Source organism: Balaenoptera musculus, chromosome 18, assembly GCF_009873245.2.
Source record: "Balaenoptera musculus isolate JJ_BM4_2016_0621 chromosome 18, mBalMus1.pri.v3, whole genome shotgun sequence".
Classification (NCBI taxonomy): domain Eukaryota; kingdom Metazoa; phylum Chordata; class Mammalia; order Artiodactyla; family Balaenopteridae; genus Balaenoptera; species Balaenoptera musculus.
In genome coordinates this window covers 61,167,587-61,190,847 of record NC_045802.1, presented here as the reverse complement: position 1 = coordinate 61,190,847, position 23,261 = coordinate 61,167,587, and the positions used below count along the sequence as shown (strand labels likewise).

The following is a 23,261-nucleotide window of genomic DNA, read 5'->3' as shown; positions in this document are numbered from 1 at the left end:
ACATCTTCTTGTTTCCTAGGTGATTACGGCACGCAGTCAGGACTGAACGCCATTGTTCTATGCCTTGCGGGACTCACCCCTCTCCACCAGAAAATGGTATGTCCTGGGTACTCTTTCCCCAGGAACTCAAAGCTGGGCGTTTATTTAGTCCGCTTGAGAATTTTGCCCAGAACCAGTGATTCTCTTGCACTCTATTTTCAGGTGTGCGTGGAGGGGTGGGTGGGAGATGCCCAAAATAATTTCCGTTGACTCCCTCCAGCAGCTTTATCTTCTGCTATTTCTTTTTCAACCCTACTTCGAAGGTGCTTTCAGGAATGTGCAAGGTCAGGAGTCCAGTTCGGCAGCGGCTCCCTCCCACTTTTAAAACCACTGTCTGGGAGGAGAGCTGCAGAAGGGTCCAGAAAAGAAGGAACAAGCGAAGGGGAGGACGCGGAAGAAGGGCGCAGGAGGTGGGGCAAGAAAGGGAGGCGAGCCCAGGAGGCCGAGAGGTACCGGCAACCCTGAGACCCCGCCTTGCTTCCCTGCGCGCCGCGTAGCGCGCCCTGGCCGCCTAGGAGAGATGGAGAGGGGCCGCCTCTGGCCGGCGGGGGCCGGCTCGCTGTCCCCCCCCGCAGGAGGCCGGGTGTACCAAACCCCAGGCCCAGTTCTGATCGCTGACTGTCCGCTCCCGGGCGAGGGCTGGTCCCCGCGTTCCCGTGGCGCGCGCTGGGCACTGCGCTCTCGCGGAGGGCGCGCCGGGCCGGCGGCGGAGAGAGAGGTGCACCCGGTCGGAGGCGCTGGGGCAAGCGGCCGGGGAAGTGGCGCCGTTGTCCGGAAGCTTCTTCCTGGAAAGCCCCAGCAGATCAGCCCTTCTGCTTTTTCTTGCTTCTCGTTTGCTCCTTGCCTTCCTTCTGGGTTGCGCGGGAGGAGCTGGGCTTAGCTGATGAGGGACCCCTGGACCAGAAGGAACTGGCGCACACCGAGGGTGTGTGTGTGTGTGTGTGTGTGTGTGTGTGTGGTGTCTGTCGGAATCTGGCTTCACTTGGGTGCTGGGCATACTGGGTCAGAGTGTTTAAATTCAGCAAACCTTGACTGGTCAACTTCTGAGAAAGGCTGGAGTTGCAGTGGGGTCCAGCAGATAAGGAAATGCAGCTTGCCATTTATTCCTCTCAGTCTTGGGCTCACTCTGTGTAACTGGGTTGGCAGATCTCTCATCAGAAGATGGAAAGTAAACAGAATATTTGCGTTTAAAGTCGCCAGCCTGTGGTCTGTGATGACCCGTCAGATATGACCTTGTCCATGGTTTCTGCCTCTGGAGTTTTATAGTACATGGTTAATCTTTCCTAATGGTACTTATCACACCAAATTTGATTTTTTAAACTGTTATTTCATCTTTATATACTGAGTGCTTGGACGCAGGAGGGACTCACAAAATGTCGTGGAATGACTGTCCTAATGCAGTAATTCTCAAACTTGAGCGTGCATGTCAGAATCGCCTGGAGGTATCGCTAGCAAAGAGTCTTCAGTCCCACCCTTGGAGTTTCAGATTCTGTAGGTTTGGAGGCCCACAGAATTCTCAGAAGCCTGAGAATCTGCATTTCTGACAGGTTCCCAGGTGGTGTTGATGCTGATCTGGAGACCACACTTTGAGAACCACTGTTGTAGGGATGGATCCTCAATCCTCACTGAATATTAGCATTAGATTCATCTTTGGAACTTTAAAACACAAACAGAAAAATATGGCTCAGCCCCAGTGCCAGGTATTCTGAATTAATTGGTTTGTCATGACACCGGGCCATTTTGATATGTTTTAAAATCTGCTCTGGATTCATTCTTAGGTGATTCTCATCTGCTGCTAAGGCTGAAACCTGGGCCACAGCGCCGGCAAATACCATCATTAGAGCCACCCATTTAGAGTAAGACATTTTTCCCCAAGGGGTGTAAAAAGCACACCCACTGCCTCGTTAGGGGATCAGTTTGATTGATTTGCTTATCCTGAAAAATGGGAAATGAGACATACGTAGTCTCACATGGGGAAATACTCTGGAAAGAAGGAGGGTTTGTCTTGCAGGCAGATGACCCAGAGAGAGGAGAAAGCAGAGGGAAGGGCGTTCAAGTAGAGGTGACCTCATTAAGAGTGATGCTCTCGGGCTTCCCTGGTGGCGCAGTGGCTGGGAGTCTGCCTGCCGATGCAGGGGACGCGGGTTCGAGCCCTGGTCTGGGAAGATCCCACATGCCGCGGAGCAACTGGGCCCGTGAGCCACAATAACTGAGCCTGCGCGTCTGGAGCCTGTGCTCGGCAACGAGAGGCCGCGATAGTGAGAGGACCGCGCACCGCGATGAAGAGTGGCCCCCGCACCGCGATGAAGAGTGGCCCCCGCTTGCCACAACTAGAGAAAGCCCTCGCACAGAAACGAAGACCCAACAAAGCCATACATACATACATACATACATAAAAAGAATGTAAGCAGACAAGAATAGCATTAAAAAAAAAATAGAAAAAAAAAAAAAAAGAGTGATGCTCTCATGTGGGCCTGAACTTCATCCCGTCTGCATCCCCACTCCTCCAGCCTTCTTCTTCCTAATTAGCCAAGAAACCCTCTTTATAACGTTGTCATTTAGTTTTAGCCAAAGGAAGTCATTATTTAGTGCGGGCCTTTTTAGGGAGGTGATCATATTTAAAGGTATGAACCAGAAAGAATCTTCTGGAATCTAGACATGAACAGAAAAAGAGACTGGTAACTATAGGTGTGAATAAAGGCACATCTACTGAACCCCCTGAGGATCAGAACACAGGAGAGACTTAGAGATCCTGTCAGTCTGGAAGAGAGGCCCCTGGCGAAGCACAGGTCATCCAAGTGGGAGGAGAGATTTCATAAACCTTAATTCACACCTACTCTCCAATCTGCGAGTTCTCCTGCTAGTGGAAAGAGTTTCTCTACCAATCTGATAGTTGAAATATAGCCTCTCGTTTTCATTTTGATTTGAAATTTTGAATTGCTAGTGAAGCTGAACATATTTATATGCTCACTGTCAATTTTAATTTACTATTCCACGACTTGATTATTCAAATCCTTTGTTACTTTCTATGGGAATGTTTTTTCATAGTAACGCTTAGAGTTTTATGTGTTTTAAAGACATTGATTTCTTTTGTATACATTTTTATATTTTTGTCATTTTTCCTTGAATTAAAATTTAGTACTGAAGGTTTAAATGTTTGCACAATCAAATCTATTATTAATTTTTCCTTCTGGAGGTTCTGCTTGTCATTATCAAAAATTCTTTTTCGTTTGTTAGATAAATTAGATAAATATTCACTGTGCAATTTGTATATTTATTTTTCATTTAAGCTTCTAGTTGGTCTGGAAATAATTTTGCTCTAAAAGATGAGGTAGGGATTGATTTTTGCTGCATTTTTCAAATGGAGACTCAGACCCAACACAATTTTTATTAACAACTTGTCTTTTTTCTTGATTTGAGATGCCACCTTATCTGTAATTATACCTAAGTGTACATATATATATATATATTCTGTCTCAAATATCAATCTCTCTCTTCTCTGGCCAGTACCTCCCTTTTAAAAATTATTGTAGTTTTTTTTAAAAGAGGATTTTCATATTTCAAAGAGCAAGAACCTCCTTATTTAAAAAAATTTCTTGTGTATTCTAGCTCATTTATTCTTCCAAATGATATAAGAGTTTGCTTTATTGCCTTCCCCAACTCAAAAATTATAATTATGACAATTTGGAACAGCTAAAGATGTTCAAGAATGTCATTCAGATGGAGGGAACAGTGTCAAGAAAATATCCCATATCATTTTCCCACATCACTGGGAAAATACCGCTCATGGAGAGTTATCAACAGGTTCATAAGAGATTTGCTTTATTTTGCTCAGGAACGGCAAGATAGTGAATATTCAAAGTTGCCTTTTGATTAATAAATTAGTTTAAAAATAATTAACTAACCGAAAAATATGACTAGATAGACTATAGAATGTCTTAGAATGTATATTATTTGAGATAAGCTAAACTGCAAGGGATGGAGGTTTAAAGAATATGGAAGATGATTTCTTTCACAGGTAATATTTGCAGGTCGATAGGGCAGCTATACTCCTCAAAGTTATTTGGTACCCAGGTTTCTGCCAATTTCATGTGGTGCGTGGCAATCAAGAAACTGGATTGCTGCAATGTCTGAGTTACATCAAGAAAGAAGGGGAGAGAGAGCGCATGGAACAGATAAGCTCAGGGTTTTAAGGCACGGCCTTATTTCATTATGAGACTGAAAAGGCATCCATCGCTTCTATTTATATTCCTTTGCCGAAAGTGTAGTCATGTGACCACACCTAACGGTGAGTAAATTTAGGATGTACAGTCTTGATTGGGAGGGGACATTCCCGGGACAACTGTTTAAACACATAGTGGGAGAGAAAGATTAGATCTCGATGGCCAGCCTGCAGTCACAGCTCAGGAAGAAAAGAGTCTGCTGTGCCTAAGCCTATTTGAGCTTTCTGAAATGAATCCCACCTTCCCACACAAAGGATGTATCAATATATGAATCTTGATTCATTTAAATGAAGGATGAGTCCTGGCCAGACTGCATCTCCCTTTCCAGCTCTGCTTTCTCTCATTCTTGTTTTCCTGGTTCTTTGACTTTGCCTTGGATTCTTCTTATATGGAGGCTAGCATTCCCCACTTAGCTCCCAGATAGTATGATAAGATTTGTACTTGGCGGAGAACCGGTGGCTCCTCTCTCACTTTCCACCCTGGTCATGATGTCCAGGTCTCACTTTCCGGTTTCACATTTGTGAGAGAAGCCAAGAGTTACCCCTCTCCTGTATCTTGTCTCTCCAGCGGGCTTGTTGATTCTTTCTTCAACCACACCTTGACAGGAGAGAGGGGCCTGAAATCTGGTGCGGTATTTTTTGATGGTAAATGAAATATTTGGCAACTTGCTATTCAAAAATAAGACAGAGTGAAAAAATGCAATTCAAGCTTGGGGTGTTCAGATATTGGTAACACTATTAGTAACAATGGGAGAAACTGATAGGTAGTTAAATGGAGGCTTGGGTAAGAAAATAAAATAAACATGACATTTGATCTGCTCTGCTAAAACTTTTGTTTCTGTGTTGAAAACTAGCCTATATGTGGTGGGTGGATAGAAAGACATCATTGTAACGCATCAATCACATAGGTCAGTCCATGGGTGATTTGCCCCAGCAGGTTACTGTTTTACACCATCAAGTGATAGGAGCTGAACACAAATACAGTAACACAGCTGGTGTACAGGAATAGAGTCTGTGCGTGATGTTCCTTACCCTACGCTCTTCCTGTTGACTCAGTGCGGCCACAGGACACGGGCTTTGTCTTGGAAGTTCCTATTTTGCAACTCTCCCCAACATTTGTCCATTTTGATCTTGTTTACAACTCAGCAGCCTCAACTCTTCCTTATATCCCCTTCCGCCAATACTTTCACTTAGTATTTCTTTATTTATTAGGAATGTCAATGTCTTTTTAACAGAGCTAGTATTTTTCTCAAAATCATTATTGTTTTTGCTAGCATTCTTGTTATGGATTGAATTGATAGTGAGTGGTCTGCCCATAATCTCATTTTTTGCATAATCTCTGGTTATTTTTCATGTATGATTTTGCTGAGTGTGGGGGTTTTTTTTAGGAGCAGATATATTGCCTCATAGCATAAATTATATTTTGTAAGTGCAACATGACCTGAGAAATGAAGTCAGCTGGTGATCTTGCTGTAGCATTTGATTTGTATTTTGTGTATATTTTGTTTTTCTCAATAAGAAAAGAACCTTAAAAACTTAGGGATATTTAAAAAAAATATTCCTTATAAGGCCCAGCTTAGGGCTGTGTATTATATGGCTTCCATCTGCCTTCCTGGGTGTGGGGAACTGAGAGTCTCATCTTTGGCCCAGAACATGCCTTCCCCCAGGACAATGAAACCACTTTTATTGAGGACAGTGGCATGTAGAACTTACTAAATGGTACTGTGTGTGACCTAGGTACAGTGACTTAACGCGAACCGTTGATGTGCATCTTTTCCTTTTAGATTTAGTAATCTAAATAGTAATTTAGATTACTAAATTATTATTTAGTAATAATCTATTAAATCAGATTAGGCATCCTAAGTCAACGTGGGCATCCCCCGTCACACATAGTTAGGTTGGTACATCTTCTCTGCCTCTGAAACGAGATGGATGGCTGTGTATTTCAAGATGCAGGACCAGCCAATGTGTCAGCGCTAGAAAAATCAGGTGGGTACAGTATTGCTCTAAAGCACTCTATTGGCTGAACATCTAAACTCCTTGCTTCCCGTAATTCCTATTAATGTTACAAAGAGCCAAAGCCAACTCCTTGCTTTGCCAATCCATAGCTGACTTTGCTGGTCCCTTATTATGTGAGCAGTTGGAAGGGCAATGGTACAGGAAGCTTGAGATGACCTGTAAAAATTGGCCAGGAGTCATTTGGAGCGATAGCTTCCGTTTCTCCAGAAACTGTTGAACCAAACTAGTGAAATTGTTGGAGATGTTGGATTGGCTACAATGGATTTGTCTGCTGGCATTTCTGCTGCTGTTCTTGGCTGCTTTCCCTTGTCTGCTGCTGTCTGTACTAATGTCTGTGCAGCAACGGGAAAGGGCAGAGTGATCTCAGGGGCATCATACCTTGTGAAGTCTCAGGCCACTTTTGTCTCTGTGGAAGCTCCTAGTGTACCCATAGGCATGATAGGTTAAGAGTAATACATATCCTTTTGCTTGAGTGGCTGATGTTTGAGATGGTTGCTTCCATATTTGCTAAACCTGTATCGGGAAAAGCAAACCCACATGGTCTCGAGTTAAGTGAGAAGGTCGTACACTGACATTTAGACCAAATCTGTTAGCAGCCAAGCCAATACTTGATATAGATTTAAACTCCATTTTTATTCGCTAGAAGTCCTGTGTTTACTATTATTTTTTCAAGCAAAGATTTATAGCTGTTTAAGTATATAATGTTTTCATACAGTTTGAGTGAAATTATGTTTGCCGCTGTGTGAAATTCTTCCCGGTATTCTAAAATTAAGGCCATTCTTTGGTAATTTTCACACCCTTCCCCCACTAAGAGGGTCATTCTAAAATATTTTTCTGTCATTTAATGAAGCCAATGCCATTTAAGGCCGTTTTGTACTAATTAGCTTGGGTGTCATGGATTTTTTTTAAAAATAATTAGACCCTAGGTCTGACAGTAGGAAAATAAGATTTGATCTCTGTGCCTTCTTAGTAGCTGTGAAGCACATGACACTGTTTGAATTTGTTTAATTTCATTGAAAAGATTTTCCTTTCTCACCCCATTGCCTTATGTCTCTTGGGGGGGAAATCCCTTCTTTAACTAAATACATAGATTTCTGGGTACAGATGAAAACTTCTTGATAGTCTGTTTACTGGTAATGGAAAACCAAACCTACGTTATGGATGGTGGAATCAGAGAACATTCCCCAGAATGGGTTGGACCAGGGCTATTTGATTTCCAATTGAAAACCAGAGTTGAGGATTACTGACTCATTTTTGCCTTCAAGAGTATCCATTGCCATTTTCAAATAGTATTTTTCTTGAACATTTAGCATGGCCAAATCAAGTAGGCAAAAGACTTCTCAGCCTCTCTCTGTGTATATACATATGAACGTAGGGAGTGTGTGCAGATGTATGTGTCTTAGCCTGGCACCAAGGAACCTGAGCCCTTCTCCTCAATGAGGTTTTCTCTAATACCACTTTCGTTGTATCTTTTTTTTCCTCCTCAAGAGTTTAGAGCAGTTTCTCATGGGCCATCCTATTTCTGTGTCTCTGGGTGTCCAGAATTTCACTCCACCCAATTTCTATGTCTTTGCAACCCCTTATCAAACTGTCTGTTCCATCAAGTAGCTTCTTCATTGTTCCCTGTACACATCATGCTGATTTCTCTTTTTACTAAAAGTCTGGCATATATTAGGTTTACTTGTCAGATGAATGAATAATTAAATGAATTCCTGACTTAAGTGCTTTGCTCAGGCTGATTCTTAACAGGCCTGGTATGAAAGGAAAAGACATTCACACCCTTTTCTCTATTTGGCTTCAAATCCTCAGTGCTCATCTCCCATCTCTCTTCCTTCCTGAAGCCTTCCTTGGTAATGGTCCAGCTCTTTCCTTTCCCTTAATTCATCCTGAAGGTATCTATTATATATTTTGGTACTTAATTTTATGTTTAATTTAGCACTTTAATGAACAATTTCTTATATCATTTGATTCCCTATTTCACAGAGAGTTTTAACCACACGAAGATTTCTGAGTGCTGGGAACCTGCCATCTTTTTCTTTCATATCCTCCAAGGAATTTAGTGCACAATATCAAGCACATAATATGCCCTTGATAATAAATACTTAGAGAATTGAAGTGAATGATATTGATTAATCTCTGAATGTGATCGATTTGTGTTATTGCTACAATGTAATCCATCACCTGTCTCTCTCTACTATTACCACAAAGCCAATAAATCACGTTGTCTACACATGCATAGCCATGTGTGATTTGCACACATACACACACATACCAAAGAAGCAGTTGTCTACTGGAAGATTAATTTTTAGGTGGTTTGTCATGCTGTGCAAAAGAAAAGGAAGTAATTCGTTGCAATCTCTACTCAACCTCCTTCCCAACCATGGGAAACTTCCATGAACAGTCAAAAATGTTCTGCCCTCTCCATCCTGGGCAAGCGTCTGTTGTTCAAAAGTGGTCCTGCATTTAATGACTGCTCTTCCATTTATAAACTGTATAACCTTGGGCAAGTGATGGAACCTCTCTAAACCTTGATTTCATCCTTATAAAGTGAGAATAATCATGTCACCCTTTTAAGGCCACTTTTGGGATTAGTAATAATGCCAATACCAGTCACCATTTATTGAGATTACTCTGTTCCTGGCAGTGTGCTCTGTCAATAAGTTTTCTCCTTTAATTGTTACGACATCTTTGGCATATACTAGATGCTCAGTAACAGTGGCTATTATATTTCATACCTTGGCTTAAATACACACTGAGTCAGATTGAAGATTGCCAAAGACTCATTTTTCATTTCCCAGGATTGGCAGAAAGGCTTAATGCAGTCAGGCTACTACCAGGTGCCTGTGGCCACAGGCCAGTGTAATGGTTGGTCTGCGTGGAGGCCAGACCCTGGGTCCTGCCATCCCATCTCCATAATGGCCCTCGGGCCCCGGGCGGCTTGCTATCACAGCAAAATCTGGCTTAGGAAACAAGAAGGTACTGCCCTGCGTTGCTTGAGAGCTGATTCACACTACAGTTCAGTAGAAATGGCAAATCAATTTCATTAAGCACAAAAAGAACTCGCTTATGTAAAGTGAGGTGACACTTCAAGGATGGAGAAGGGTACAATCTGAATGCTGTGGGCAGGTCTTGTTTCCTCTGAGCTAAACACTGGAATAATGGGACTTTTAGCTTTTAACAGGAGGGATTTAGATTAAACTTTGGTTAAGAGTTTCTTGATGGTGAAAGTTTTGAGCTATTCGAGCACACGAACAATAGCACATTGAGGAACTTATCTAGGGGTTTTATCTTTTCTTCACAGATTTCAGGGAACTTCTAGGAAGCAAAGAAATGGCCTGGATAACCTCGAACAGTAATTTCCCAGGACAGTGATTCCTTTTCCCCTCGTTTCCTCTTCCCCTTCCTTTCTAAAACAAAATTATATTTTAAATTTTATTTCTACCCCCATTTCATCCAGTTAAACAATAGACTTTGGGGTGGGGCCTGGAGATTGGTGCTTTTGAAAAACTCTGCAAATGATTCCATTGTGCACACAAGGTTGGCACCTGCCCCTTGGGTAGAACGAGTCCCAGAAACCGGGAGGGACTGATCCCGTGATGGGATCCAATACTGGAATGTAGTCCTATTTCCTGGCACCTGTGGATGCATCTTCCATTGTGAGCCACAGAGCTGAGGTGGATGGAGAAAAGCTGTCTCCCCTCCACTTTTACAATAATTTTATAAAGTTCCCTAATGGAGTGATCTTAATCTTAGTTTCTTACAGGTACTCTGACTGGTACATCTTCTATGAACTTCTTACTGCAACCCTTCATGTGAAAATCAGTTGTAGAGCCTTTTCTATTACTGTATCCCACCAGAAGCTTTGCCTACTCATAATTAAGAACACTCATTGAGGTAATAATCAAGGGTATTTTTTATGTGCCAGATTCATTAGCATCCTCATTATACAAATAATGCAGATGAGGCATTGTTAAGGTTAAGTAACTTGTCTAAGGTCACACAACTTAAGAATGATAGAGCTTGATTCAAAGCCAAATCATTGACTTTCAAGCTCATCTTCATCGTAGTGGGATCCAGCCACGAGGGAGCTAGAGATTGGTGGCCAGGTAGTTAGCAAGAGATGAGCAGGCCAGTAGTACTAGAAAGGGCTGTTGGAATACTTATGTTTTTTAACCCAACACGGAACTGAAGAATGCTTTTATCCACGAGGTAGCAGCCTCAGGAGATTGAGGCTCAGAATAAAGGGAGGTGACCAGAACAGCTCAGGAAAGCCGTCAAGATCACTGGAAGCAGAAGACTTACATCAGGATTCTCCTCAAATCAAAAAATCAAGAATGTGTTCAGAGTAGCTGTGTGTGTTGGGAGTCCCGTGAGAGGGGGATGGAGCCCCACAGCGTGAGTGGGTACAGTGGCTGATGTTTTATGAGCGCTCGCTCCTGTTCTAAGCAAACCGTATGCAAGTGGGATGCATTTTTAAAATTTCATCCTCAGAATAATTCCAACTATCACACATGTGAAGCTGTAACAAAACTACCCAAGTTCAAAGACAATAAATATTATAACTGAGCTGTAAACCCTAGACTTCAGAGCCTTGGCCCTTCACCCCACACACGCTTGTCCCCATCCCCAGCCTGGGGACTCCAGCTTCCTACTCCTTCCTTTTTTTGTGAGGAGCAGATCAGTCAGGAAAACTGAATTCTAACTCTTTCCATGTATTAATTCAACTAAGTTCAACTGCTAGCACTGTCAAACATTCAGTATTTATGGAGGGCATTCGATGTGTCTGGTTTGGTGGGAAGGTAGAGAAGAGACTTCTGTTTTTGAGGAAGTCCCCTACAGTCTGTGAGCCGTGGTGAGAGACATGGCAGTTCACTCTCTCCCACAAATGATCAAATGATCATGTGACACAGGCCCAGTCAGCAAGGAGAGGTTCACGCCTGGGGCTTTGAACTTTCAGATCTTCAGGGGAGAAGTGACCAGTGAGACATTTCCCACAGCGGTCTTGGAAGCATCAGAGGAGGCTTAGCTTGAGTGCCCACTGGGAGCACTGTTAATAAGAAAGCACCCTAATCGGGCTGCTCAGTGGGAGCACGGGGCCCACCTCCTCTCCCTTGGGTGCTGTCCATTTCTGAGACTCACTCTCCAGCTGCCTTCCACCTCCCTCAAGCAAGCCTTTGAGATACTGGATACCCTTCAGTATTTTGTTTTTCTGCTTAAATTTGAATTGATTTCTGTTGCTTGCCACGAAGGACCCCTACTGATGCTGACTGCTGCACTTTAGAACAACTTATAAACAGACAGATTATATACAGGAAATATACAGACTCGAGATATATATATATATATATATATATATATATATATATACACATATATTTCCCTTAATTGTTGTTATCTTACACTTTAGCTCCCTCAAAATCTTGGTCATATTATAGAAAAGTTTTTTCCTTCTCTTCTAATTCACTTACATTTATCTCACTTTCCAACTTTCTTTTGATCTACTTTCCTGATTTATTCATTTGACTGCTTCTCCAGATTTCTTTCCCAGCCAGGTGGGCCACATATGGAGTCTTTAATACTTCCGTCAGCTCTCTCTCTGGGTATTCTGCACCTTGGCTTACCCTAATCATAACCATGATCGCCTTGTACTTTTACAAGGAGTTTGCTTATTTCATTTATTTAGTGTACTGTTCAGTTAATGACTTAGTCATTGTCAGCTGAAAGTTTCTGCACTGCTTCAACTTGGAAATAGAAAAAGAGAAGTGCTGCCTTTTTTTTTTTTAATCTGAACTGATTTGTATTGAAACAGAAAATGAGTATTTTAATTTTTTCATCGCTGTTGTATCTTCTGTAACCTCAAGTTAGAGCGTTATAAATTCCTTCTCTTGTAACAGCACTTCTAAAACTCTAGGGCATTCAGGGACTATCTTTGGTTATTATGACCCTGACATAAAGGACAACATGAGCTGTTTTTGAGTAAAATAAAGTAACAAGGAGGGAAAAATAGCCTAGTTAAAACTACAAATAACATAGCTGTTTTTGCCTCTAAGGAAGTGGCATAGTTTCTCTCTGGAGACCTTGTTTAAGAAAATATTTAAAGGTCTGACCTTGGGAGCCATTGCCTATACGATTTGGAAGGAGACACCAAAATAGAAGATTGGTAAATTGACTGCAAAATGAAGAGAAATTGATTGGTGGGAGCTTCCTAGGAGAAGTGAGAGGGACAGATCAAGACTTGCAATATGGGAGGAGGTCACCACGACACAAGGGTAAATGTTCTGTAGCGCAGGAGATAGTTGAGGGACTTTTAAGTGTGAAACGTCTAATATTTAATTTTTGTTCCAAACCTCCAGTAAAGAATGCTACATGTCCCCTTGATTTAATGACCTTCTGAGGTGTGAACGGGTGATTGCCAACTGAGAGAGTAGAGGCCTCAGATGGGCTAATGAAATAGTGCAGAGGGGAAGTGACTTAGTAATTGACATGAACCAGTTTCTCTTTCCCCAAATAGACCAGAGGAAGGAGAACCCTGAAAGAGGATAAGGGTGGCCTGGAAGTACTCAGGTTGTAATTGTTACTACACAGCCAAAGTTTTGGGGAAAGAAATTGACCAAATAGGAAAGCAGAAAAGGAGACATTAAAACAGGTAGAGCAAAGACAGGATTGGCTTGATGAACAAAAGCAGAAAGAACTGGAGCTTCTCCTGTTCTCCCCCTGTGTTTTGCAATGCTGCAGTGTGGCAGGTCTATCGCTCCTCAGTAAATATAGCTCTTAAGTGTGCAACCAAGTGGCATTAACTCAGTTTAGCGCCATCTAAATGAGATGAGCAGTTTCAAGGTATTTTTCTCCAAGAGCCTTAGTCAAAATCAGAAAATATAAAAGAATATTTGAACATCTAACAGAAATGTAATTAAGCATCTTTAGAATGTAAATTTCTTAATGGGAATGTTTGTGTAATGGAAATTATTTCCTGATAGATGATGGGTGGAGAGGCTACTTTATATTCATGTTTATAATTCCAAATGTATGATTTATATGACTGTAGCCACAAATTCTTAAAAAAATTTTTTATCCATGTATAATTGACATATAGCATTATATTGGTTTCAGGTGTATAACATAATGATTTGATATTTGTATACATTGTGAAATGATCAACACAATAAGTCTAGTTACCATCTGTCACTGTACTAAGTTAACCTTTAGGATTTCTCTCTTGGCAACTTTCAAGTCTGCTGTACAAAATGATTGACTATAGTCACCATGCCATATATAACACCCTTATGATATTTATTTTATAACTGGAAGTTTGTACATCTTGATCCCTTTCACCTGTCTTGCCCATTCCTCAAACCCCTGGCAACCACCATTCTGTTCTCTGTATCTATGCTTTTGTTTTGTTTGTTTGTTTTGTTCTTTAGATTCCATACGTAAGTGAAAGCATACAGTATTTGTATTTCTCTGACTTATTTCACTTATAATTCCCTCAAGGTCCATCTGTGTTGTTGCAAATGTCAAGATTTCATTCTTTTCATGGCTGAGTAATATTCCCTTGTATATATGTACCACCCCTTTATCTATTCATTCATAGATGGACACTTAGGTTGTTTCCATATCTTGGTTACTGTAAATAATACTGCAGTGACCATGGGGGTGCATATATCTTTTCACATTAGTGTTTTTATTTTCTTCAGATAAATACCCAGCAGTAAAATTTCTGGATTGTATGGTAGTTCTATTTTTAATTTCTTAATACAGCAGGTCTTGTTAATCTCTTTATGACCAAGAAACAACTTTCCAGTTTTAAAAAATGTCATTAAACTCCATGGAAATGAACAACATAAACTGGTTAGAACCAACTAGGTCCAAGACAGTGGAAGATTCGGCTTCCAGTAGACCTTGAGCCTCATTATACACGCATAATACATTAGCATGTAAATGACATACCCACAGGTGCCATGACAGTTCCCAGGCCGACCATAAAAGGTCAAAAAGTGGGTGGTGGCCCAACTCCTGGAAATCCCCGCCCCTTCCCCAAAGTAATTAGAATAATCCTTCTGCTCATTAGCCTATGAAATTACCCAGCCTATAAAACTAACCACCCTATATTTTGGGGCGTCTCACCTTCTGAGATGGCCCACACTCTGTCTGTGGAATGTGTATCTCCCTGATGAAACCTTCTTTCACTTTACTGTGGCTCACTCCTGAATTCTTTCCTGCGAGAAGCCAAGAACCCATACTTGGCAGCCGTCTCAGGGACTCACCTGAGATCTGGGACATGACCATCCTCTTGCGCCCCGCTTTCCTTCCTGCAGCAGAACTAGTTTTAAAATTATGAGCAGGTAGTTTTGCTTCCTGTCACTTTGTCCAATCTCTACCACACACTGCAGCTACTACAAACGTCCCCTAGCATGGAGATGATCACGGCGCTCTTCTAACCAAGAACTTACAAAGAGTGATTCTTCCCTGTGTGTGCATTTGATTGGCAGCAAATAACAATTATTCAACTTATCTTTTTATTTTGTATCCTTCTCTCCTATTTCCATAATATTTCTTTTTTAATTTAGGTGAAATTCATACAAAATAAAATTAGGTATTTGAAAGTGAACAGTCCGGTGGCATCTGGTACATTCACAGTGTTGTACAACCACCATCCCTCTCTCTCTACTCCCAAAACATTTTCATCACTTTGAAAGGAAACGGCATAGCCATTGAGCAGTAACTCCTCATTCTCCCCTCCCCCCACCCCTTGGAAACCATCAGTCTGCTTTCTGTCAGAAAATGGATTTGACTCTTCTGGATATTTCATATATTTGGAATTATGTAATATGTGACCTTTTTGTGTCTAGCTTCTTTCACTTAGCATAATGTTTTTGAGTTTCATCACTGTTAGCATGTATGAGTACTTCATTCCTTTTCATGGCCAAATAGTATTCCATGGTATGGATATGCCACATTTGTTCATCTGTTCACCCATGGATGGACCTCTGGGTTGTATTTAGATAGTGTGAATAGTGCTGCTATGAACATGCATGTACATATAGTTGTTTGAGTACCTGCTTTCATATCTTTTGGATAGATACCTAGGAGTGGAATTTCTGGGTCATAAGGAAATGTTATGTTTAACTTTTTGAGGAACTTCCAAACTATTTTCCACAGTGGCTGAGCCATTTAACATTTCCACCAGCAACATATGAGGGTACCAGTTTCTCCACATCCTTGACAACACTTGTATTTTTAAAGAAATTATAGCCATGTTAATGGGTGTGAAGCAGTACCTCACTGCAGCTTCAATTTACTTTTCTTTAATGGTTAACGATGTCGAGCATCTCTTCATGTGCTTTGGACAGATGTTTATTTAAGTCCTTTGCCCTTCATTAACTGTGTTGTTTATCCTTTTGTTTTTGGGTTTCAAGAGTTCTTTGTATATCCTATTTACCAGACCCTTGTCAGATACACGAATTACAAGTATTTTCTTCCATTCTGTTGGTTGCCCTTTCACTTTCTTGATAATTCTTGATAATGTCCTTTGATGCACAGAAGTTTTAAATTTCTGCTGAAGTCCAATTTATTTTTAATTTTGGTGTTTGTACTTTTGGTGTCATAGCTAAGAATCCATTGTCAAATCTAGTGTCATGAAGATTTGCCTCCATGTTTGCTTCTTGGGGTTTTAAGTCTTATATTTAGGTCATTGATCTCTTTTGAGCTAATTTTTGTATATGGTGGGAGGTAGAAATTTCCCCCTCATTTTTAGATCATCAGGCAAACAGAAATGCATTCATTCAGAATAAATTCCTGTCTCCAAGCCTTTATTATTCTTTCTACCTCCAATGGCCTAACATTATTGTCACTACCTGGGTTTATATTAACAATCATTCAATGTGCTGCACAAATCCCAACTATATTTTATATTCTTTCTTAAACTCCTATAACTTGTCTCCACTCCCCAGCTTACCAAAATTAACAGAAATCATTTGTCTTTTCTCTGAACTCCCATAACCTCTCTTAGGACACTAATTCATAAATCCATTTATTCATTTATCCAAATAGTTATCCACACATTCAAAAATATAATTATTGGGCATCTACTCTGCTAATTACTAAACTCTTTTCAAATATACTATGTATTTGTGAGCCATATTATATCACATATATTTATGTAAAAATATATACATATATTATTGTATTTATGAAGGTATCTTCTTTCTCCTACTGGGGTAGAAGTTTTAAAACATGGAGACATCATCTCATTGATCTCTCCATCACTCTTTGGTCTCAGCTCGGAAAACTGAGTGAATTAATGAAGCTCAAATGCAATCATTTTCTAAACATTCTACCATTGTCTGTATAAACAACTGCCTTGCCCCTCACGTATCTTTCGCTACCACGAAGCACTCACCTCAGCTGCAGTTTACAGCAGTACACTTTCCCCAAACTTATCAAATTCACTGCACCCTCTCTCCTTTGGCCCACTACTCATCCTTTTTTTTTTTTTTTTTTTTAATTTTATTTATTTGGTTGTGCTGGGTCTTGGTTGCCGCAGGCATGCTCCTTAGTTGCGGCTTGCCGGCTCCTTAGTTGTGGCATGCATGTGGGATCTATGTGATTTGCAGTTTCTTCAGGGTGGGAATTGTTGCAGCAAGATAACCATCAGCTATTTCCCGGCAGTGAAACCAAAGAATACAGGATTATTTCAACTTACTTGCTTATAGAGTTTATATAAATGATTGTGCCAGGCTCATTTGAAGTTTTAGTAAAGCCCGTTTGCAAAGTGCTAATATTAGAAGTGGTTGATATATCTTTTAAGTATTTTTTTCCCCAGATATTCCTTATGTAAAGATTAGGGGAAGTTATGATAGTTTTATTGTGTGTGTATGGGGGTGGGTGGGTGTGTGTGCATGTGTGTGATATGCTTCTTTTAGCTCAACCATGGTGAACAGGGTTTCAAAAACTTTTTTTCTAAGTAGTCTTGAAGCAATGAAAATGGCCATGGTGGATACAGGATTGATAGCGTCTAACACAACATCTGACATTTTAATCACATCCCACATTGAATAAAGACACACTGGTGGATCTTTTCTAGGTCTTTGGGTTTTTTCAACTGATATGTTTTGATGACCTGTTTTCTCCAAGCTACAAAGCAGTCCTCAGATAGAAAAGATCTTAATTTAAATACTATTTGCTACACAGCACTGGTAAGATAAAAAAATCTATTCTTGGAAAATGAGAAAAGATAGAGGTATTCAGAAAATAAATACCACTGGTGTGCTGAAAAATAAGGCACAAGAGCCATGATTTATTTAAATACTGCATTCCATTTAATGTAAAGTAAAATCCTGATAATAGTGTTCTTAATTAGGTGGTTATTTTCTGTTTCTCTTGCTTCCCAGCAAAACTTTCCAAAGCACTTGCTGATTTTTAGCAATGCATTAGATGGCAGTGTTCACATAGTTTACAATGGCACTTACTACCATCGTTTTATTGCACAGAACCAAATATACACCTTCATTTTGGATTTTACACCATTTCAGCTCTGTCTCTAAAGCTGCTCTTTTCTTGGAGTCCTTTTACGCCTTTGGTGCAACGAGGGAAAAAACATTTATAAGAATGTTAGTAATCGTGGATATCCCAGACAGACATAAAAGCATGAATCCTGATGCCTTAATTAAGCCATAAGGAAATATGGCAGATCCTACCTGTTTTTCCCTCACGAGTATTTGAAGTTCACCGAAATACACATTATTGTCATTGCTGATCTGAAGCCACCCATGCTCACCTGAAATTAAAGCCAGGTCTTTTTTAACAAGAAACTTACAAGGTTTGAATCACAGTTTTATTAAAAATTATTTCCAAAAAAAAACTTGTTTCCAGTTTAAAAGTCTTAATTTCACTGTTGCTGTTGTTTTTTCTTATGCCTTTATCTTTTGACTTTTTATTGACTCTGAGCCTTTGGCTTTGGAAAAGAAAACCTCAGTTCTAACCCTCCTTGTGCTTCTATTTATTTTTATCCTCAAATCCAATAAAGATAATTTACCAAGTCCAAGCCTGAGTAACTCACTTAGAGCTGAGTCCATTTCACACATGGACCAAATGCCAAATAATTTAATATGTCTTAAATGCCATCAGGGAAATATCTCAAAGGCCTAAATCAAGAAGCCTTTTTAGCATTAGGGCATAGCTTTCTTTTAGAAATTTAGTTTAAAGCAACCCCACATCCTCAAGTCACTGTTTTTCTCCAAATAGTTGAATGGTCTTCCTTCTCCAATTTCTACCACCCAGCAAAATCTGTCTTCCAGTTTTCCAGAAACACAGGGACCTCTTGACCCGGGAAGGTATGATGCCATATGTTAAATCCACTTAGACTAAATTTAGAAGCATCTCTTTCCCTACCCCAAGTGAGATCAAGCTGTCTGCATGGAGAGGATAGGCAGGACTTCCAGAATTAAGGGCTTAGAGGTCAGAGGAATAAAGCGAGCTTTGTGATACCTGAGATTTAACCCTTCTTATTATTTCCAGAAACACCAGAGGTTTTGGCTACACCCAATGATAATAAACATTTAAATGGAATAAAATCCTTTTGGAAGGTGGAACTCTCAAAATGAGTTTGTTGAATGAATACCCTCTAACTGTGAATGATAATGTATATCTGATTATAGTTATGAAATTCTCACATAAAATAAAGATTGGCCCAGTGGATTCTCTTATCCTATTTTGTAGGTGAGGAAAGTGAGAATCAGGGAGGTAGTGCTCAAGTTTGCATATCTAAGACTAATACCCACATCTTCTGATTCCTGATCTAGTCTTTCCATCAAACTCTGAAAACTCAACCAAATCCAATGCAATTTTCTTTTCTGTATAACAGTCTGGATTATGTATGTCCTATTTAAACATTGGCTCAAATTTCTCTTGACTTGTTAGCTCAAGGTGAAGCTAGAAGTTATTTTCTCTTCTGGTCAGGAAATCATGAGGAATAGCTAGAAAGTCCCACATACTTCTTAGCTGGCTAAACTGCCGTATTATTTCCAGGTTAATCTGAATACTTTTAAGAGCCACTTTTCTCTGGATTTAAGGATTTTGAAAGCTGTGGGTAGTATTTCAGAGAATTCATCTCTTAAAGGAAGACTGAAGCAGGAAAATTTCCTTTAAGTGAGAGGTTCCATGAACAAACAAACAAAAATTTACAAAGTTGCAATAGACTACATTTGCTTTTTAATACTCACCATATGTCTGGTTTTATTCAGAGACTAGAAGAGTGGGTTAATGCTTATTTTCACAGATCATATAAATAACAGCCCTGCTATTGCTTATTTTTTCTAGGGGATAGCATTTTGGATTGTACTAAATAAAGTGCTAGGGAAAAACTTAAAACCATCCCTAATTATTAATAGAGACAGTTCAGTAATAGGTCTTTGGTCAGTGTCTGTAATACTTTGGACTTGAGTTTTAGAGTGTGGACTGTTTTACAGCTAGAGATAAAGGTGATTGCTTTTAGGGGTTTCAGTATTAATATTTTCATTTCCTGTTGTCTTTTTCTCCCTTTGATTTTTTTTCGGGCTTTGCTTAATGACTTAGCAATCTAAAACTGAATTTTAAAATAACAGTCCAGCAACATTCTTTCGTATTTTTCTTTGCTTTTGTATCTATCCCCTCTTAGGACACCAGCTTTCCCCTATCTCAGTGGTAGAAATGCAGCTAGACCTGCCTAGGTTAGTGCCCAGAGGGAAGGAAGGCACTCCCTTTCGTGTCCAGGCGCTGTGCTAACCTGTTACATATGGGCTGGGATAATATTTCAAAGTGCTAATTGTCCAGTATAACTGCCAATTCTCCCCAGCTTGGCAGCTAAATGGAAAAGCAACGTGGCCTTGGGGACGATTTACAGTGGGGAACAAAGTTCTTTAGCTTTTAAGTTCAAAGGGCACCATCTGGGTATGAGAAAGGAAAATTTTTGAAAAGGAATGCAGTCAGGGAGAACAGGTTTTTCTTCCTAATTTGAGACGGAAGAGATAAAGGAGGCTGGAGCTGGCAACCAAAGTCGTCCAGTTCCCAAAACACCGGACTTGATGTTAACGTTTTTACTTTCCTTCCTCAAAACGCGTGCGCTGCAGCTTTGTTTCTGAGCCCACCCAGAATCAGCAGTTTCGCAAAGGGTAACAGATTGAGGTTACTTCTTTGGGATTTGTCACAAAAAGGGAACAATTGAGCACCATGGACACTGACCGAAGAATTGATTAAACATTTTGGTTGAAGTGCTTATAGAAATGCTGCTCAGTAGTGGACTTAAATCTTCCTATTCTTCGTCATTTGTGAGTTAGTAACCACAGGTCTTGCCTCAGCCCTACCCTTCCTGATCGTTCTTTCTTTTGGTTTTACAGGGTTTACAGGCTCCTGATAGAGTGACTTCACCTTCAAGCAGCAGCACTGTGAGGGCTGTCTAGCCTTTGTAGCCAATCTCGGTAAGTTCCCCACTTTCTTTCAACTGCAAAGCTGCTCATCACCTACCATCTGCCTTTCCGTCTTTCCTGGCCCTTCTCTCCTTCACACCCCCAGCCCCAGCGCATCCAGGCCCTGCAGCACACTGCCCTGGGTCGCGCGTCTTTTTTCCACCAGTCCCCTGGCAACATGCAGGATGGGAGGGGTTATTTATTTCCTTTAGAAGGTTGTCATTTTGGGGATGAAAAAAGTGTGACTTCCAGGAGTGACCAGTTTAGCATCCTGCTAAGAGGAGTTCTCCTGCCTTTCCTCCTGCCCCAGGAAACAAACCCAAACCCTTTCTCTTCCTGAGAGAGAAACTTCCTGAGTTTCTACTTTTAAAGTGTGCCTGCAGCAACCACCTTCAGAAGGGTAGCACCACTGCTGCTGGAATTGCAGAGGGAGATAGGAGCTTTTACATCAGCCCCTGTGGCTCCTGCAGTGTTGGGTGCACTGCAGTGCACATCCTGCAGTGCTGGATGTGAGGGTCTTAAGTTCACGCAGGGCCAGCCCTTCTGCAGATGTCACTTTGGACAACAAATCATTTGTCTCTGTCTCAATCCTTCATCTGCAAGATGGATTCTACTGCCCCTGAATTAGGATACAATGAGATGAAAGATATTCCAGCTTTTTCAAGATAAGGATGCTTTATTTTAAATGCAGAGTAGTGGTATTATTCTGCAGAGACAGTGTGATAAAAATATCCACTATCTTTTATTACAGACTAATAGACTCAAAATGTATATACTAGTTAGACTGGATTTCAAAGCAAATCTGTTTTAGAAGATAAGTAAAATCTGAAGTGTTTTTTGACATCTTCATTCTGTACCAATTATTTAAATCAAACAATTTTTGTAAAACTGAGCAAATTGTGTTGATTATAAATCAGACTCTTCCTTTTACTTTGAAGGTAACAGTTGGGCAAATTAGAAGTCATTGTGTAAGGAAAGTGAGCACGAAGAACAAAGGCTGTTGGATTCTTTGCTACTTAACGAGAGATCTTGTTTAGCTCCAGCCGTTAGGAAAACTCATCACTTCCTATATTTGCTGGTGACAATCAAATGCAAGAAACCACAGCTTTAAAGAAAAAAAGTCTAAATAAATACTTTAGAGGAGATGTGGATCGTTTTACATTTCCTCAGATGAAAATACTGCAAAGTGGGTGAGAGGATATTTATTTCATTCAGGAAATCCCAGTCAAATCTTTCCTTCTATTCAAAAAATTGGAATTTAAATGAAAAACATGCCTTCATGTCACAGTGATGTCCTACGTGGCCTACATTTCAAAATTAATAGATGATAGACATAATTTTTTCTATCTTGTTAAAAAACTATGATCAAATCGTAAGTTTGTTTCTCTTCAAATATTGTGATGTGGCAGGAAAAGAGGAGAAGATTTGGTCAGGGATTAAGGCTGAAAGATTGATGAAGTCCAGATAGTTGCAACATGAGACGGGAAGAGGGACAAGGTGACTGTGGAAAAAACCATCTCGAGTTTCTGCAGGAAAATGATGAAGAGTGGAAGGAAGCCTAATCTGCCTCAGAAATGCAAAGGCATCTCAAGTCTCCGCTAACTACGTTCCTGGGATGAGATGCAGAAGTATCACAGCTCTCACTTCACCCCCCACCACAAACATTTGCACAACTGCCGCGGAAATTTAAAGCTCTACGCGTAAGGACGTCAATATTTCAATTTAGAATTTTACACCTGATTAAAGACACAGCCTCCCCTCCCTTTGTTTGTTCCATGTACTGGTGGGTTTTGGTAAATATTTCTATCTTCTGCATTGGTTTATGAATAACTTAGAGGTCAGGGAAACCCTCTCCCCCCTTTTCCCACTTTTAATTGTATCTCCGGCAAGACTTACTTATTGTGAGAGCTTAATAAATACCCTTAATTAAAATTTAAGAAACGAAATGTATCCAGTTTACAAGGTGTTTGTTTACTGTACAAAAATTATAAACACAGGTTCACAACCAGTAGAATGATACTGATCATAGGGCCGACTAGGCAAAAGCATACCTAGACAACTGAAAAACATGTAATGAAATTTCAGAAAAATAAATACTACTTTTAAAAGAAAAATCTCACTCTGGGAAATACTAGAAGAAAATATTTGCTTGTAGCAGAGACATGCAGGTTTCTCTATTTGCCCCCTGCTCTCTGGCCCCCAGGCCTTTCTCTGCCTTGCTCCGCGTTCTAGGAATACAGCTTCTATGAACATAAGTTTTTATTTCTCTGAGATAAATGCCCAAAAGTACAATTGCGGAGTTGTATGTTCAGTGCATGTTTTATTTTGTAGGGCTGCTCCATTTTAACCTTTCCCATAGCTCTGTCAAGATTCTCTTAATCCTTTGAGTTAGCCTTCTCTTTCCTGTTTGAACTGATACACTGAAATTGGAGAAAAATGAAATGCTGGAAATATAAGAAGTCTCTGATTTTGTAAAACTTGTTTCGCCATGTGATCTTTGCATATAAGTATATAGGCCACCAATTTTTAAAAACTCACAG

The 23,261-nt window shown here is 40.3% G+C and overlaps 1 long non-coding RNA gene across 1 annotated transcript; it reads left to right on the top strand.

The window, feature by feature from the left end:
- The first annotated feature begins 251 nt into the window (after window positions 1-251).
- Window positions 252-22,835, top strand: LOC118884233. The gene is made up of 3 exons (XR_005017235.1): window positions 252-488; window positions 20,653-20,733; window positions 21,660-22,835. It is a non-coding gene; the product is annotated as an uncharacterized LOC118884233 (long non-coding RNA).
- The last annotated feature ends 426 nt before the right edge of the window (window positions 22,836-23,261 follow it).